General features: G+C 43.2%; 1 non-coding gene across 1 annotated transcript; it reads right to left on the minus strand.

The window, feature by feature from the left end:
- Nucleotides 1-4,537: 4,537 nt before the first annotated feature.
- Trnas-uga (transfer RNA serine (anticodon UGA)) lies at nucleotides 4,538-4,612 on the minus strand. The gene has a single exon. It is a non-coding gene; the product is annotated as a tRNA-Ser (tRNA).
- Nucleotides 4,613-18,599: the final 13,987 nt, after the last annotated feature.

An 18,599-nucleotide genomic window follows, 5' to 3' on the forward strand; every position in this document is an offset into this window, starting at 1 on the left:
GTGCAGCAATCGCTACTGGAAGTCTGATGACGGATGAATTCCGAAATGCGTCATATGAGCAATAAAGTCATCCCTTCCTTGATGTTTGCGCTGTACCATTGCGACCTAGTCAGCCTAAATGCAAAACTACGGATTATTAAAAAAATGTCACCTGTCTCCTGCGTGACTTTATGTCACACTTATATTAACGAAATTAAAACATTCTCGAATATATTGGAATCCCTGTGGCCGGTAACTTATCAGTATGAGTGTCGATAGCAGGCAAAAATGGTCGAAATTCTGAATTCTCGGGATGGATGTACTGTCTATACACATAATTATGTTTGTACGAAAAGAACAAAGTTATCCGACAGCCTCCTACACTGTGTGATCAAAAGTATCCGGACACCTGTCTGAAAATGACTTACACGTTCCTGGCGCCCTCCATCGGTAATACTGGAATTCAGTATGGTGTTGGCCCACCCTTTGCCTTGATGACAGCTTCTACTATCGCAGGCATACGTTCAATCAGGTGCTGGAAGATTTCTCGTGGAATGGCAGCCCATTCTTCACCGAGTTCTGCACTGAGGAGAGGTGTCGATGTCGGTCGGTAAGGCCAGGGACGAAGTCGGCGTTCCAAAACACCCCAAAGGTGTTCTATAGGATTCAGGTCAGGACTCTGCAGACCAGACCATTACAGGTATTTTATTGTCGTGTAACCATTTCGCCACAAGTCGTACATCATGAACAGGTGCTCGATCGTGTTAAAAGGTACAAGCACCATCCCCGAATTGCTCTTCAACAGTGGGAAGCAAGAAGGTGCTTAAAACAGCAATGTAGGCCTGTACTATGATAATGCCACGCCTCCATGAAAAACACGACCACGCCATAACACCACCGCCTCCGAATTTTACTATTACAGACTAGGACCCTCTTCAACTGTCGGCGGTCTCTGTCAGTCAACAGACGAGGTCGGCCTGTACATTTTTTGTGCTGTACGCGTCCCTTCACATTTCTAATTCGCTATCACATCGGAAACAGTGAACCTAGGGATGGTTAGGAGTTCGTATAAGACAAGTGACACCCAACCACTGACCACGTTCAAAGTCCGTGACCTCCGCTGAGGACTCCATTCTGCTCTCTCACGACGTATAATAATTACTGAGGTCGCTGGTATGGAGTACCTGGCAGCACAATGCACCTAATATGAAAAAGTATGTTTTTGGGGGTGTCCGGATACTTTTGATCACATAGTGTATGTCGAAATGTAGTCGGAAAGTGTGTATCCAAAGTCAATGATCGCAAATCCCATCGTGTTAAAATCCGATAGATCTAATATGAATAGCTCTCCATTACTATTAGAAAACTCCAGAAGATAGTTATGTTCTAACTTCTTGATGAGATGTCACGTGATTGATGCGAATCCGTATCTTGTTAATGATTATATCTCTGCTTTGTTTTAGAGAGATAATTTTATTAAGGAGAACAGCTGATCCATTTTTGTGAGATTAAAATTTGAATAACGAGTATGAAACCAGTTAATCACTATATTGTGCTGTACTCTAAATGACCGAATCCATTACTTTTAATATAAAGACGGTTGTATTGTAGCACTGTTATAAGCTTTGTGCAACTATGTGATGTGGAGTACATAGTTGACAGTCTTGTCTTATACGTTTTACGTAATACATTTACCTATAGGATTTTTTTCTGTGGCGTTGATCTCGCCTGACCGTCGTACTGGAACTCTCCAGCTTTTAACGCGGGACAGTATGAAACCCACAGGTACCACCCTCAACTGAAGTGCTCTCTCGAGTGTTTCTATATCTATATCTACACAGATACTCCGCAGCCCACCGTACAGTGCGTGGCGGAGGGTAACCCGTACCATTACTAGTCATTTCCTTTCCTATTCCACTCGCAAATAGAGCGAAGGAAAAATGACAATCAGTATGTCTCCGTATGAACCCAAATTTCTCGAATCCTATCGTCGTGGTCCTTACGCAAAATATATGTTGGCGGCAGTAGAATCGTTCTGCCGGTTCTCTAAATTTTCTCAATACTTTTTCTCGAAAAGAATGTTGTCTTCCCTCCATGTATTCCCATTTGAGTTCCCGAAACATCTCCGTAACACTTTCGCGTTGTTCGAACCTACCGGTAAGAAATCTAACATCCTGGCTCTGAACTGCTTCGATGTTTTCCTTCAGACCAACTGGCACGGATCCCAAACACGCGGACAGTACTCAAGAAAAGAGCGCGCCAGCGTCCTGTATGCAGTCTCCTTTACAAGTGAACCACCCGTTCCAGCAATCCTCCCAATAAACCGATGTCAACCATTCGTCTTCCCTACCACATTTATCACATGCTCCTTCCACTTCATATTGTTTTGCAGCTTTACGCCCAGATGTTTAAACGACTTGACTGTGTCGAGTAGGAGACTAGTGATACTGTACCCGAACATTACACGTTTCTTCTTCCTACTCAGCCTCATTCACTTACATTTCTCCACATGCGGAGCTAGTTGCCGTTCATCACACCGACTAGAAATGTTGTCTAAGTCGTCTTGTATCTTCCTACTGTCACTCAACTTCGACACGTTACCGTACACCACAACATCATCAGCAGACAACAGTAGATTGCTGCCCACCCTGTCTTCCTATTGATTTATGTATATACAGAACAACAGCGGCCCTGTCACACTTTCCCGGGGAACTCCTGAAGATACCTTTGTCTCTGATGAACACTCGCCATCGAGGACAACATAGTGGGTTCTGTTACTAAAGAAGTCTTCGAGCCCCTCAGATATCAGTGAACTTATTCCTTATGCTCGTACCTTCGTTAACAACCTAGAAGGGAGCACCGTGTCAAATGCTTTCTAGAAATTTGGAAATATGGAATCTGCCTGTTGTCCTTGATCCTTAGTTGGCAGTATATCATGTGAGGAAAGGGCAAACTAAGTTTCGCACGAGCGATGCCTTCTAAAACCATGCTGATTTGTGTCATAGGCTCCTCAGTCTTAAGAAAGTTTATTATATTCAAACTAAGAATATGTTCAAGGATTCTGCAGTAAACCGAAGTTAGGGATATTGGTCTGTAATTCTGCGGGTCCGTTCTTTTACCCTTCTTATACACTGGAGCCACCTGCGCTGTTTTCCAGTCGCTTGGGACTTTGTGCTGGGCGAAAGATTCACGATAAATGCAAGGTAAGGGGCCAATTCCGTAGAGTAAAATCTCTTTGCAAAATCGAACTGGGATTCGATCATGACATGTGGATTTATTTGCTTTCAAATCTTTCTGTTGCTCCTGGACACCAGGGATGCTTATTACTGTGTCGACACTATTGGAGCCTGTTGGCTTGTCAACGTCTGTATGTATGTACAGTCCTCCTGTGTGAACTATTCCTTAAAGTGAAATTTAAAAGTTTGCCACACAAGACTGGTCAGCAAGGGACTGATTGGAAGCTTTATACCAGCTTAGCAATTTTACATAGGAGCAAAATTTTCTCGTGTTCTCCACCAAATCTTTTGCTAAGGAGTGGCGGTGGCTTTTGTTGTGTGCTTTGCTCATAGATCTTTTCAGAGACACTCGAATCTCTATTAACTTTTGCTTATTTTTATTTGTGCGGTTTCTTTTTAACCGAGAGTGCAACATCCTCTGCTTCGTCAGCATCTTCCTGGTTTCGTTATTAAATCATGGTGGGTTCTTTTCCATCCTTTATGCTCTTACTAGGCGCATAACTCTCCAGACTACGATTTACAATCTTCTTAAACTTCGGACATAACGCCTCTACGTGCATCTTACTGGAACTAAGTCATGTCACTTCACTGTCGAAGTGAGATGCTAACATCTGCTTATCTGCTCTTTCTAGCCTTCTTGACTGATTTATTAACTTCCGTAACCACAATTGCTATAATGGCATTATGGTCACCAATCCCCGTTCCTATACTGAAATGTCGATAAGGTCCGGCCTGTCTGCAGCTGTAAGATCAAAGATTTTCCATTGCGTCTGGGCTGCCGAGCTAGCTACTCAAGACAGTTTTCAGAAAACGTGTTCAAAAATATTTCGCATTATTGTCTGTCCGTATCCCCCGCAATGAGTCCATGGACTCCCTGTCTGTACTCGGTCGGTTAAAGTCGCCTCCAACTAGAACTGCATGATCTGAACATTTCCGCACTACCGACCGTAGACTACCCTTGAATGACTCTAGAACCGTCGCAGCGGAATCGGATGGCCGGTAAAAGCATCCAAAAATTAACTTGGTTCGACCTACAGCTGTTATACGTGACCAGATAACGCCACAGTCACTCAATTTCGACGTCAATAGAGACAATATTTTTCTCAACTGCAATGAATATTCCCCTTCCTAAGGCCTCTAATCTGTCTTTCCCATGTATGTTCCACGATTCGAAAATATCTCAGAGCTTTCCACTTCGTGTTTCAGCCAGTTCTCGGCCACAAGAACAATTTGAGCGCTAGAAATTTCCTGGCGGACAGTAAATTCGGGAACTTTATTACGAATACTTTGACAGTTGAAACTTCCTGGCAGATTAAAACTGTGTGCCGGACCGAGACTCGAACTCGGGACCTTTGCCTTTCACGGGCAAGTGCTCTACCAACTGAGCTACCCAAGCACGACTCACGCCCCGTCCTCACAGCTTTACTTCTACCAGTGCCTCGTCTCCAACCTTCCAAACTTTACAGAACCTCTTTGACAGTTTGCTGAAAAAATTATGAGAGTCGAAGTGTCTTTACTCTGAACGCCATCTGGCTTCCCTTGCTGCATATGGACTGGCAACTGTTGATCAGAGCACCTCAAACTATTGCTTAGCATAAAAAATTTTCACGTGCACGCAACAAGTACTCCGCTACCCGACTAGCTCCTTCCTTTGTGTAGTGCATCCCCGACCTATCAAGGTGAGTCCTACAAATCCCCACACGATAACGCAGGTCTAGAAGTCTGGAGCCAAGATGGACACAGAGTCGACGAAGCTTTTGGTTGAGACCCTCCACTCGGCTCCAAACCAAAGGACCGCAATCAACTCTGAGAACGATGCTGCAAATTGTGAGCTCTGCCTGCACCCTGTGCTCGAGACCAGCACGCTTAACCACCTCCGCCAGCCGCCTGTACAAAATTAGAATCGTCTCAGAACCCATGCGATAGGCGTCGTTGGTGCCGTCCTGAACCACGACATGATTCAGACGACTGCACCCTGCCTGCTCCACAGTCACATGTAAGGCCGCCTCCACATCTCGGATGAGACCCTGTGGCACACACACCGAGTGAACACTGGCTTTCTTTCCAGCCCTGTACGCTATCTGCCTATGAGGCTCCACGGCGACCCTAACGCTTCAGCTGCTAATAACTGGTGAACACCTCCCTCCACGTGCCTGCTCAGACCCTGCTGGAGGAGCGGCCACCTGTCCTCTCCCAGGGTGTATCGGCGGGGGAAGGGGGGAGAGAGAGAGAGAGAGAGAGAGAGAGAGAGAGAGAGAGAGAGGGCAGGCGGCCGGCCTCCACAGCGGTCCTCCACCTCAAGCGACGTGAACTCGTGACCTCCCGCCACTCACAGTGCTGTGAGCGCGGATCCACCGCGTCGGGCACAGCAGAAGGAGCCTCATAAGGTGAGCCCGTGGGCGAAACAAGCGACACCTGATGTGTCCCAATTAACACACCAGAATCTCCGTCACTGCGACATCCCGAGGCAGCTACATGAAGGTGACTGACCACACCCAAAAGTGCATTCAGCCGTTCGTGGACTGCAGCCAGCTCCTCCTGCATCTGCACACAGCATGCACACATCATAACCATCCTAGCAAGACTAAATGAGGAAGTGAACTACAAAACCAGGCAAGATCCTATATCTGCAACTCGCTACCCTCCTGATGTTTCACCAGTGGACGCTGATGAGGGAATGAGTTATGTAGCTGGATGATCAGTGAGCAACTATTGCGCAACAGATCGAATGATTCACCCTTACAAAAGCACGAGACTGAAATTCTTAAACAGAAAAACATGCACGAATTCTGATAAATATACAGCTTCCTTACTTAAAACTTACCTCTCTTCTTACTCTTTCGAGTGAGGTTACCAGAGGATGACAAATATTTCACTTATTCTTTCTTTTAACTTCAGTCAAGAAAGAGGTAATAGAAAAACAGGAATTTCTAAATACTGTTAACTTAGCTAGCCACTGATTACAGACTGGGGACTGAGTCATCAAGAAAAAGGAACTAAAAAAAGTTATTACATTTTAATGTAAGTTCGGGAAGCCTTTCTTTTTGAGTTATTAGGGAAAATATTACAAATTTTTGAAGTTACATACTCAAGATAAATCTTCACATAGTCGTCCAGGTGATTCTTCAAATACATTTATAGTACAATTAAGGGAAATAGACAAACTTCGAGAGGTCGCAACAGATATAATGTGCAACAAATTAATATGAGTTAGGATCCCGTGTCCTGAAATGCCATCCAACGAAACTACAGAGGGGGAACCCAAAATCTACTATACAATTTCAGAGATTGTTCAGGGATATTTTGTGGGTATTTGGTTTGAAGGATCCGTTGTCGTCGGTGGCTCGTTGCAGAGTACACTCTAAGAAAATGATAACAATAATAACAAAATAATTTAATGAACCAAAAAGACTTGGAATATAGCACAAAAGCAGATTGTAGAAAATCAAGAAAACATCGAGACTTCTTCAAAATCTGTATAACAAAATATGCCCGTGAGGAGGCACTAAACTCAGACACTATAAGACAATAACCAAAAGCGAAAGTCACATATGCAAGTGAAACACTGTCAGTGAATCTAAAACTAGATTTACAATAAATTAAGAAAGTAGAGAGAAAGATTATCAGAAAAATTCTGGGACCACGATTCACACAAGATGGATGTAGATTGCAAACCATAAGGGCACCAGAATCAGTATCAAACATAAACTGACATCAGAAAGAGACGAATGAAGTTCTATGGACCCACACAGATTATCTGGAAACTGCCTAACCAAACATCCATTGGACGATGAAACATCAGTTAAAGCATGGATACCATGGGTAAATGAAGTTAAGAAGGACTTGACAAAAGCAAAAATTAACATCACAAACACATTAGACAGGGATACTTTCAGAAGAAAAACTGACAGGTGGAAGTTAGTTTACTCCAGAGACGAAACCAAAGCCGTACCGACCAAAGGGGCATGAAGAAAGAAAGAAGGCCTTTGGAGAGAAAATGAAGAAATTTTGGGAAAATAAGAAGAACCTTAAGAGAGACTGAAAATGACCTACTTATCGTTCTCGAATAAGGACGTTCGCTAATAATAATAATAATAATTATTGTACTAATAATAATAAATAAAAGGGCACGGGACGAACAAATTATTTGAATGTGATGGAAATGAGTAAATGTGCTGTACATGTACACGCAAACAAATTATTAAAATAATATACTGAAAAATTCGCCTCAGTTGCGAAAATTTTCTGGTCTCTACCCAGGTTTCGGCTAGAATAATCTAGCCTTCTTCAGTAGTTACCGCTGCCAACCGACCGCCTGGTGAAGTGATGCTGGCGCTGAACATCAGTTAAGCAGTTTTAGTTTGAAATGGTACCACGGTACTATAGGTTTTAATTTTTAATGTTCACTGTACCTTCTCTGAGATGCTATAGTAATTTTATGCCTCTGAAGAAGGCTAAATTATTCTAGCCTAAACCTGGATAAAGACCAGAAAATTTTCACAACTGAGGCGGATTTTTCAGTATATTAGTTTATCACAGTTGCTGACGGGGCTACAATACGCTAAAAATTCTTAAATTATTAAAAATTCAGGAAAACTGGATGATTCACTCAAGAAAAAGAGCTTAACAAATTGAGCAAGTCAGCAGCGCCTTGCTCTTCCTCCGGCACTTACGTAAGCGGTTATCCGGCTTGGCATTCATTGATATGGTTGTTGGACTTCTTCTTGAGGGATCTCGTGTCAAATTCTGTCCAATTGGCGCGTTAGATCGTCAAAATCCCTAGATGGTTGGAACGCATTGCCTAAAATGCTCCAAAAGTTCTCAGTAGGGGAGACATCCGGCGACCTTACTGACCAAGATAGAGTTTGGCAAGCACGAAGACAACTCTCGCCGTGTGCGAGCGGGCATTATCTTACGGAAATGTAGCCCCAGAATGACTTGCCATGAAAGACAACAAAACGAGGCACAAAATATCGCCGACTTATCGCTGTGGTTAGGATGCCGCGGATGACATGCAAAGGGTTCCTGCTATGAAACGAAATGGGGCTGCAGACCATCATAGCTGGTCGTCGAGCTTCACGGCGGGTGACACTCAGTTTGGTATCCAACTGCCGCCTGAGGAACTCCAAAGATGTCTTCTCTGTTCATCGGGGCCTAACTCAATCACGACTGAAGACAATTCTCCTCAAGTTAATGAGATTTCAGGCTGAAGACATGCCTTGAGACGTACCGTAAAACGATCTGTTATAGACCTGGCTATCGCCCACCATAAGGCCCGACAACCAGAGCTGATGGTCTGGGGTGTCATTTCGTTTCATAGCAGGATCTTTTTGGTTGTCACATGTGGCACGCTTGCAGCACAGCGATACGTCGACGATAGGTTTTGCATCCCCTCTTGGTAAACCATCCTAGGCTTACACTTCAACGAGATAATATCCGACCGCAAACGGCGAGAGTTTCTACTCCTTGCTGTCGTGCTTGCCAATCCCCTCCCCCCACCCTTCCCCCACCCTCCCCCCACACCTTCGTCAGCAAGGTCTCTGGATCTCTCCCCAACTGAGAACTTTTGGGGCATTACGGGGAGGAGCTTCCAACCGTGTCGGTATTTTGACGATCTAACGATTTGGACAGATTTTGGCACGACATCCTTGAGGAGGATATGCATCAACTCTGTCAATCAATGCCTTGCCAAGTAACTGCTTGCATAAGAACCAGAGATAGACCAACGGATTATTGACTTCAATGCCGTTCCAAATAACTTCTTACATAGGCGCCAGAGGTATTGATTTACAAAATTTGGAAGCTCTTTCCCTTCAGTGAATCATCCATTTATTTCTGAAATTTTAATATTTTATTTGTCTGGACATATACATCACATCTGCCGATTTCCGTCCCATTCGGATACTTCGTTCCTGGTCCGTCGCTATTTTGTCTTTGTATCACTGTAACTGCTCTGCGCCGGAAATGTATGTAGAACAATGCAAATGTTGAGGGAATGCACTATTTGTCTTGTTTTAAAGAAATTGTTCCATTCACTCCAGCAACTAGATGATGACAACAATAATACCTACTTCACTTGCGCTCTCCAGCTTGCTTACAATAGCACTCGGGTTGCCCTGACTTTGATTCTCCAGAAATGTTAGTTACACGCTCACTGTAATACTCAGCAGTATGCATAAGTTTACTTATAAAGAGCTAGCCGATATCGACCTCTTGTCTTGGTTCAGTGAGAGCACGGAAGTGCGCCACAAAGACGCTACGCTGAATTGAGGCAGAAACAGCAACCAGATAATAATAGTTTTGTACCTGAGAGTTTTTGCATTACTCTGTAAATTATGCTGAATGTATTGGGAACTGCATATTACGGTCTTTTTACTGTTGTGAAGGATATTTTAAACGAAGACGTGTAACTGCGAAAGCAAGCCGCATAAATCTTAAATATAGTATTACTCTGTAACAAGCTACCGATTACTAGGGCTGTGACGTCGGTGGCATTTGTTACGTCATGTACAAAAAAAATACACACATATATATATATATATATATATATATATATATATATATATATATATATATTTTATATATTTTTATTTTTGATTTATCAGCATGATTCTTTCTCTCAGGGATATTGTCTTTTCTTATCACTTTTACTTACTTGCGTAAGTAAATGTGAAACGGGTTCTTGAAGGGCCTCAGTTATTCATGTACCAACTTTAGACTTTGAACGTGATGACTAAAATATAGTTGCCGTTAACTGAATTGAATGTAATTTTGTTAATTTCTATTTATTGATTGCAAAGCAAGGCTTGAGTGAATTTCGATCGTTGCCGTGGAGCGGCCAAGATAAAACTTACTGAACTCATGGAATCTGTATAGTTTAAAAACATGAACTTTAACGTAAATTAATTATCTGTTGCAATTTAAAAAGGTTCTTGTGACAGCCAGAGCGAGAGCATCAGCAGCAGCGAGTACTGTTTGTATAAAGCGTTTATTTTGCATTTTGTTTACGACCTTCCACTAAGGAAGGGATTCTATTTGTGTTTATCTGCTCTGCATAGAAACTAACAGTTCTTGATCGTTAGGAGAGAAATTTATTTTGTACTTATTTGCTGCGCTTAGCTTTTAAATAGTTTTTCTGGGAAAACCTAGCGTAGTTTTCGCGTCTCGTATTTCAGTGAGTGTTTCTTGATTATCAGAGTAGCTCATCAGAAGATTATCTTGGGAATTTGTCACCGTATAGAGTAGGGTAAACATAGTCATGTGTAGGGACTGTGGTTGTTGTGAGCGGACGCAAGGAGAATTGGCCACTCTTCGGGGGCAGGTGGAGGCTTTGTCTGTTAGGCTCACCGAGCTCGAGGCGCAGGCGTCGGCTCGTAGTGGCGTTGGGGCAACTGTGGTGAGACCTATGCCTACTTCGGTGGCCTTGGAATCACATGGAACCCCTGATGTCGCTGCGTCTTCCGGCAGTGAGCATCTTACCGGTCAGCCATCACTCCAGGTTGAATGGCGGACAGTGGTGGGCTCGCGCGTGCCTGGCCGAAAGGCGAAGGTGGGATCTGGCCGCGTGGCAGCTGCCTTACCCCTTTCCAACACGTACGGGGTGCTTCCTAGTGGTGATGACATCGTTTCCGAGCCACCACAGGATGCCTCGCCTGTTGGGCCAGTGGCCGATTCTCCGGCAAGGTCCCGACAGTCACAGAGGGCGGGCCTATTAGTTATAGGGAGCTCCAACGTTAGGCGGGTTATGGAGCCCCTCAGGAAAATAGCGGGTAGGTCGGGGAAGAATGCCAGTGTGCACTCGGTGTGCTTGCCGGGGGGTCTCGTCCGTAATGTGGAGGAGGCCCTTCCGGCAGCTATTGAACGCACTGGGTGTGACCGGCTGCAGATAGTAGCACATGTCGGAACGAATGACGCCTGCCGCTTGGGTTCTGAGGCCATCCTTGGTTCCTTCCGGCGGCTGGCTGATTTGGTGAAGACAACCAGCATCGCACGCGGAGTGCAAGCTGAGCTTAATATCTGCAGCATAGTGCCCAGAGTCGATCGCGGTCCTCTGGTTTGGAGCCGTGTGGAGGGTCTAAACCAGAGGCTCAGACGACTCTGCGACTATAATGGTTGCAAATTCATCGACCTCCGTTATTGGGTGGAGAACTGTAGGGCCCCCCTAGACAGGTCAGGCGTGCACTACACACCGGAAGCAGCTACTAGGGTAGCAGAGTACGTGTGGCGTGCACACGGGTTTTTTTTTAGGTTAGAGGGACCCCCCCTTGGGCGAAACGATAAAATACCTGACGGCTTACCAGAGAGAACATCAGCATCGTTGATAAAGAACGTCCGTCCTCAGAGACCAAAAACAGGAAAAGTTAACGTAATATTGGTAAACTGCAGGAGTATCCAGGGCAAGGTTCCTGAATTAGTATCGCTTATTGAAGGAAATAGTGCGCATATAGTATTAGGAACGGAAAGTTGGTTAAAACCGGAAGTGAACAGTAACGAAATCCTAGACACAGAATGGAATATATACCGCAAGGATAGGATAAACGCCAATGGTGGAGGAGTATTTATAGCAGTAAAGAATTCAATAATATCCAGTGAAGTTATTAGCGAATGCGAATGTGAAATAATCTGGGTTAAGTTAAGTATCAAAGGTGGGTCAGATATGATAGTCGGATGCTTCTATAGACCACCTGCATCAGCAACCGTAGTAGTTGAGCGCCTCAGAGAGAACCTGCAGAACGTCGTGAAGAAGTTTCGTGATCATACTATTGTAATAGGGGGAGACTTCAATCTACCAGGTATAGAATGGGATAGTCACACAATCAGAACTGGAGCCAGGGACAGAGACTCTTGTGACATTATCCTGACTGCCTTGTCCGAGAATTACTTCGAGCAGATAGTTAGAGAACCATCTCGTGAAGCTAACGTTTTAGACCTCATAGCAACAAATAGACCGGAACTTTTCGACTCCGTGAATGTAGAAGAGGGTATCAGTGATCATAAGTCAGTGGTTGCATCAATGACTACAAGTGTAATAAGAAATGCCAAGAAAGGAAGGAAAATATATTTGCTTAACAAGAGTGATAGGGCACAAATCGCAGAATATCTGAGTGACCACCACCAAACGTTCATTTCTGAGGAAGAGGATGTGGAACAAAAATGGAAAAAATTCAGAAACATCGTCCAGTACGCCTTAGATAAGTTCGTACCGACTAAGGTCCAAAGCGAGGGGAAAGATCCACCGTGGTATAACAATCATGTACGAAAGGTACTACGGAAACAAAGAAAGCTTCATCATAGGTTTAAGAGTAGTCGAATCATAGCTGATAAGGAAAAGCTGAACGAAGCGAAAAAGAGCGTAAAGAGAGCAATGAGAGAAGCATTCAACGAATTCGAACATAAAACATTGGCAAACAATCTAAACAAGAACGCTAAAAAGTTTTGGTCATATGTAGAATCGGTAAGCGGATCTAAATCCCCTATTCAGTCACTCGTTGACCACGATGGCACCGAAACAGAGGACGACCGAAGAAAGGCAGAAATACTGAATTCAGTGTTCCGAAACAGTTTCACTGCGGAAAATCGTAACACGGTCCCTGACTTCAGCCGTCGCACGGACGCCAAAATGGAAAATATTGAAATAAACGATATCGGAATTGAAAAACAACTGCTATCACTTAGTAGCGGAAAAGCATCCGGACCAGACGAGATACCCGTAAGATTCTACAGTGATTATGCTAAAGAACTTGCCCCCTTTCTATCAGCAATTTATCGTAGATCTCTGGAAGAACGTAAAGTACCTAGCGACTGGAAGAAAGCGCAGGTCGTTCCCATTTTCAAGAAGGGTCATAAATCAGATGCGAATAATTATAGGCCTATTTCGCTTACGTCAATCTGTTGTAGAATAATGGAACATGTTTTATGTTCTCGTATTATGACGTTCTTAGATAATACAAATCTCCTTCATCATAACCAACATGGATTCCGCAAACAGAGATCATGTGAAACTCAGCTCGCCCTATTTGTCCAAGAAATTCACAGTGCCGTAGACACTGGCGAGCAGATTGATGCCGTATTCCTGGACTTCAGGAAGGCATTTGATACGGTTCCGCACTTACGTTTAGTGAAAAAAATACGAGCTTACGGAATATCGGACCAGGTTTGTGATTGGATTCAGGATTTCCTAGAAGAAAGAACACAACATGTCATTCTTAACGGTTCAAAATCTGCAGATGTAGAGGTAATTTCGGGAGTACCGCAAGGAAGTGTGATAGGACCTTTATTGTTTACAATATACATAAATGACTTAGTTGACAACATCGGTAGCTCCGTGAGGCTATTTGCAGATGACACGGTTGTCTACAAGAAAGTAGCAACATCAGAAGACTCGTACGTACTCCAGGAAGACCTGCAGAGGATTAATGAATGGTGCGACAGCTGGCAGCTTTCCCTAAACGTAGATTAATGTAATATAATGCGCATACATAGGGGCAGAAATCCATTCCAGTACGATTATGCCATAGGTGGTAAATCATTGGAAGCGGTAACGACCGTAAAATACTTAGGAGTTACTATCCGGAGCGATCTGAAGTCGAATGATCACATAAAGCAAATAGTGGGAAAAGCAGGTGCCAGGTTGAGATTCATAGGAAGAATTCTAAGCAAATGTGACTCATCGACGAAAGAAGTAGCTTACAAAACGCTTGTTCGTCCGATTCTTGAGTATTGCTCATCAGTATGGGACCCTTACCAGGTTGGATTAATAGAAGAGATAGACATGATCCAGCGGAAAGCAGCGCGATTCGTCATGGGGACATTTAGTCAGCGCGAGAGCGTTACGGAGATGCTGAACAAGCTCCAGTGGCGGACACTTCAAAAAAGGCGTTACGCAATACGGAGAGGTTTATTATCGAAATTACGAGAGAGCACATTCCGGGAAGAGATGGGCAACATATTACTACCGCCCACATATATCTCGCGTAATGATCACAACGAAAAGATCCGAGAAATTAGAGCAAATACGGAGACTTACAAGCAGTCGTTCTTCCCACGCACAATTCGTGAATGGAACAGGGAAGGGGGGATCAGATAGTGGTACAATAAGTACCCTCCGCCACACACCGTAAGGTGGCTCGCGGAGTATAGATGTAGATGTAGAAATCTCTCGCATTTACAGTTACTGTTAACACTTTGAAAAATAAATTAACACTTCGGCGCGTAATGGCCGGCCAGAGGCTGCATCGGAAGATGAGCTTCGCGCAGCGCAAATTACTGAAAAAATGCTTATTAAAAATAGTTAGCCACTGCGAGCATTTAAGGTGACAACTATTACAAAGAAATTCATTTTGTAATAATAATAACAAGTTTATTTAAGCAGAACTACGAATAATTTACATAAAATATGTGTAGGCGCTCAATGGCTGCCTTCCGTACCACGAAACAAAACTGTGTGTCCCATAAAATACGTCCTTCCTCCTCGGCCGTACAATCGCGTCTCATTCGATCCTTTTTTATTTTCAGAGACATTAAATAAAAATGCTATTCTTAAATTATCGCTGCATACCAGTTGTTTCAAGAACATTAACTGTATCTTTAATACTATATTCATAAAATACTTTAAATACGTTTTACAACCGATAAAAATGTCAATATTTATGTGACGTACCGTCACACGACGGTCGCTATTGCTGAAAAAAATCGGTTTTCGGTTATATCGGCTTTTTTCCACGCCAGTTTAACCTGACTTAAAAACGCTCTAAATAAGAGATTTCTGAATTAACCGATTTTCGGTTCTTTTATATCCATTATTTCTTGTGATAGACGCAGAAATCGAACGAAGATTTAAAAATTATGACTGTCTCAATGTTTGATTAAGTAGATAAATAAGAGAAAATTAGTCCGTCTACCATCCGCTGCTTCTCTCGAAAGGTGGTAAGTGGTTGAATTCTCCTGTTGGTTTCAATTTCTTTAAACTGTGCTCAAAAATAGTGTAATCGGGAATCTTACCACTATATAAGTATTACGAATACTCAGTGCTAAAAGGTGGAAACTGAGTTTAAACAAGTCTGTTTTTCGTGTTAATTTGTCGGTTTGCTAGGGCAAAAAGCGGATAAAGGCATGTTATGTACACACAGGGGTAGCAGATCAGCTACTTTCTATTTTTGTTGTATACCAGAAATGAATTGTTAAATTTTTAATTTATGGCTGTTACCTTCCTCTTTCATTATTTCGTAGAAATGGCAGACACATTCTTAATCTTTTAAAGCAAATGAATAGTTGCACTTCATTGTTACATCACTTTGTAAAAATATTTCCAGACTAGGGTTGGCGCCTTTCTGCAATACAACGGATGTCTGGCAACGGCAGCGGGGGAAGTCTTGCACGCACCACTTTTACGCATAGCTTAAGCCACGACACACGGCAACTGGGACACTGTTGTCTCCGCAATGCTGTGCCAGTTCTTATGCGACGTGTTTGTTCCTCTCTTCTGCCTACATTGTTAATAAAATGTCCCTGATCGTTTTTCCCGTTTTCATTAATAATAACGCAGTATTCAAACAGTTGCAAATTTTACGAATAAAAATTACTCCCTCAAAGACGAAATCATAAAAACGAAAAATTTAGCACTCACTCACTCACTCTCATGTAATACTTTCCCCTCTTTACGAAAGTGTGTGGAGGAGTTTGTAGGCTTGCGGCTTTTACTCCACCTTGTACTTGTGTGTGTGTTTATTTCTGTGATTTTTTTGGTTGTCTGTGTGATGTGATGATTGTTCTGTGTGTCTGGTACTTGCCTGGGGTTGGCGAGATGACTGATGCTATGGGGGAGGGAGGAGGATCAGGAATTGGATACACGGATTTTCTCTTCGACTTAGTCGTCGAAGATCGTCATTGGGACATGTCATACCGAGCTAGGGAGTGGATGAGGACGTTTCCTGACCTGGAAGAGCCTTCATAGAAGGCCCTTACCAGATCTTGGATGCGCTCTTTTAGGAGTGGGATTTCAGCTGTTGCGTGGAGATCGTCAATAGGGAATCCGAGGGGTAGACGCAGTGCCCTCCTGGGGCAAGCATACTCCATTACTGGCCTTTTTTTTTTTTTGGTCATCAGTCTACTGACTGGTTTGATGCTGCCCGCCACAAATCCCTTTCCTGTGCTAACCTCTTCATCTCAGAGTAGCACTTGCAACCTACGTCCTCAATTATTTGCTTGACGTATTCCAATCTCTGTCTTCCTCTACAGTTTTTGCCCTCTACAGCTCCCTCTAGTACCATGGAAGTCATTCTCTCATGTCTTAGCAGATGTCCTATCATCCTGTCCCTTCTCCTTACCAGTGTTTTCCACACATTCCTTTCCTCTCCGATTCTGCGTAGAGCCTCCTCATTCCTTACCTTATCAGTCCACCTAATTTTCAACATTCGTCTATAGCACCACATCTCAAATGCTTCGATTCTCTTCTGTTCCGGATTTCCCACAGTCCATGTTTCACTACCATACAGTGCTGTACCCCAGACATACATCCTCAGAAATGTCTTACTCAAATTAAGGCCGGTATTTGATATTAGTAGACTTCTCTTGGCCAGAAATGCCTTTTTTGCCATAGCGAGTCTGCTTTTGATGTCCTCCTTGCTCCGTCCGTCATTGGTTATTTTACTGCCTAGGTATCAGAATTCCTTAACTTCATTGACTTCGTGACCATCAATCCTGATGTTAAGTTTCTCTCTGTTCTCATTTCTACTACTTCTCATTACCTTCGTCTTTCTCCGATTTACTCTCAAACCATACTGTGTACTCATTAGACTGTTCATTCCGTTCAGCAGATCATTTAATTCTTCTTCACTTTCACTCGGGATAGCAATGTCATCAGCGAATCGTATCATTGATATCTTTTCACCTTGTATTTTAATTCCACTCCTGAACCTTTCTTTTATTTCCATCATTGCTTCCTCGATGTACAGATTGAAGAGTAGGGGCGAAAGGCTACAGCCTTGTCTTACACCCTTCTTAATACGAGCACTTCGTTCTTGATCGTCCACTCTTATTATTCCCTCTTGGTTGTTGTACATATTGTATATGACCCGTCTCTCCCTATAGCTTACCCCTACTTTTTTCAGAATCTCGAACAGCTTGCACCATTTTATATTGTCGAACGCTTTTTCCAGGTCGACAAATCCTATGAAAGTGTCTTGATTTTTCTTTAGCCTTGCTTCCATTATTAGCCGTAACGTCAGAATTGCCTCTCTCGTCCCTTTACTTTTCCTAAAGCCAAACTGATCGTCACCTAGCGCATTCTCAATTTTCTTTTCCATTCTTCTGTATATTATTCTTGTAAGCAGCTTCGATGCATGAGCTGTTAAGCTGATTGTGCGATAATTCTCGCACTTGTCAGCTCTTGCCGTCTTCGAAATTGTGTGTATGATGCTTTTCCGTAAGTCAGATGGTATGTCGCCAGACTCGTATATTCTACACACCAACGTGAATAGTCGTTTTGTTGCCACTTCCCCTAATGATTTTAGAAATTCTGATGGAATGTTATCTATCCCTTCTGCCTTATTTGACCGTAAGTCCTCCAAAGCTCTTTTAAATTCCGATTCTAATACTGGATCCCCTATCTCTTCTAAATCGACTCCTGTTTCTTCTTCTATCACATCAGACAAATCTTCACCATCATAGAGGCTTTCAATGTATTCTTTCCACCTATCTGCTCTCTCCTCTGCATTTAACAGTGGAATTCCCGTTGCACTCTTAATGTTACAACCGTTGCTTTTAATGTCACCAAAGGTTGTTTTGACTTTCCTGTATGCTGAGTCTGTCCTTCCGACAATCATATCTTTTTCGATGTCTTCACATTTTTGCTGCAGCCATTTCGCCTTAGCTTCCCTGCACTTCCTATTTACTTCATTCCTCAGCGACGTGTATTTCTGTATTCTTGATTTTCCCGGAACATGTTTGTACTTCCTCCTTTCATCAATCAACTGAAGTATTTCTTCTGTTACCCATGGTTTCTTCGCAGCTGCCTTCTTTGTACCTACGTTTTCCTTCCCAACTTCTGTGATGGCTCTGTTTAGAGATGTCCATTCCTCTTCAACTGTACTGCCTACTGCGCTATTCCTTATTGCTGTATCTATAGCGTTAGAGAACTTCAAACGTATCTCGTCATTCCTTAGTACTTCCGTATCCCACTTCTTTGCGTATTGATTCTTCCTGACTAATGTCTTGAACTTCAGCCTACTCTTCATCACTACTATATTGTGATCTGAGTCTATATCTGCTCCTGGGTACGCCTTACAATCCAGTATCTGAGTTCGGAATCTCTGTCTGACCATTATGTAATCTAATTGAAATCTTCCCGTATCTCCCGGCCATTACTGGCCGTATCAGGGTCTAATA

The sequence above is a fragment of the Schistocerca nitens genome, chromosome 4 (assembly GCF_023898315.1).
Source record: "Schistocerca nitens isolate TAMUIC-IGC-003100 chromosome 4, iqSchNite1.1, whole genome shotgun sequence".
In the NCBI taxonomy this organism is placed as follows: Eukaryota; Metazoa; Arthropoda; class Insecta; order Orthoptera; family Acrididae; genus Schistocerca; species Schistocerca nitens.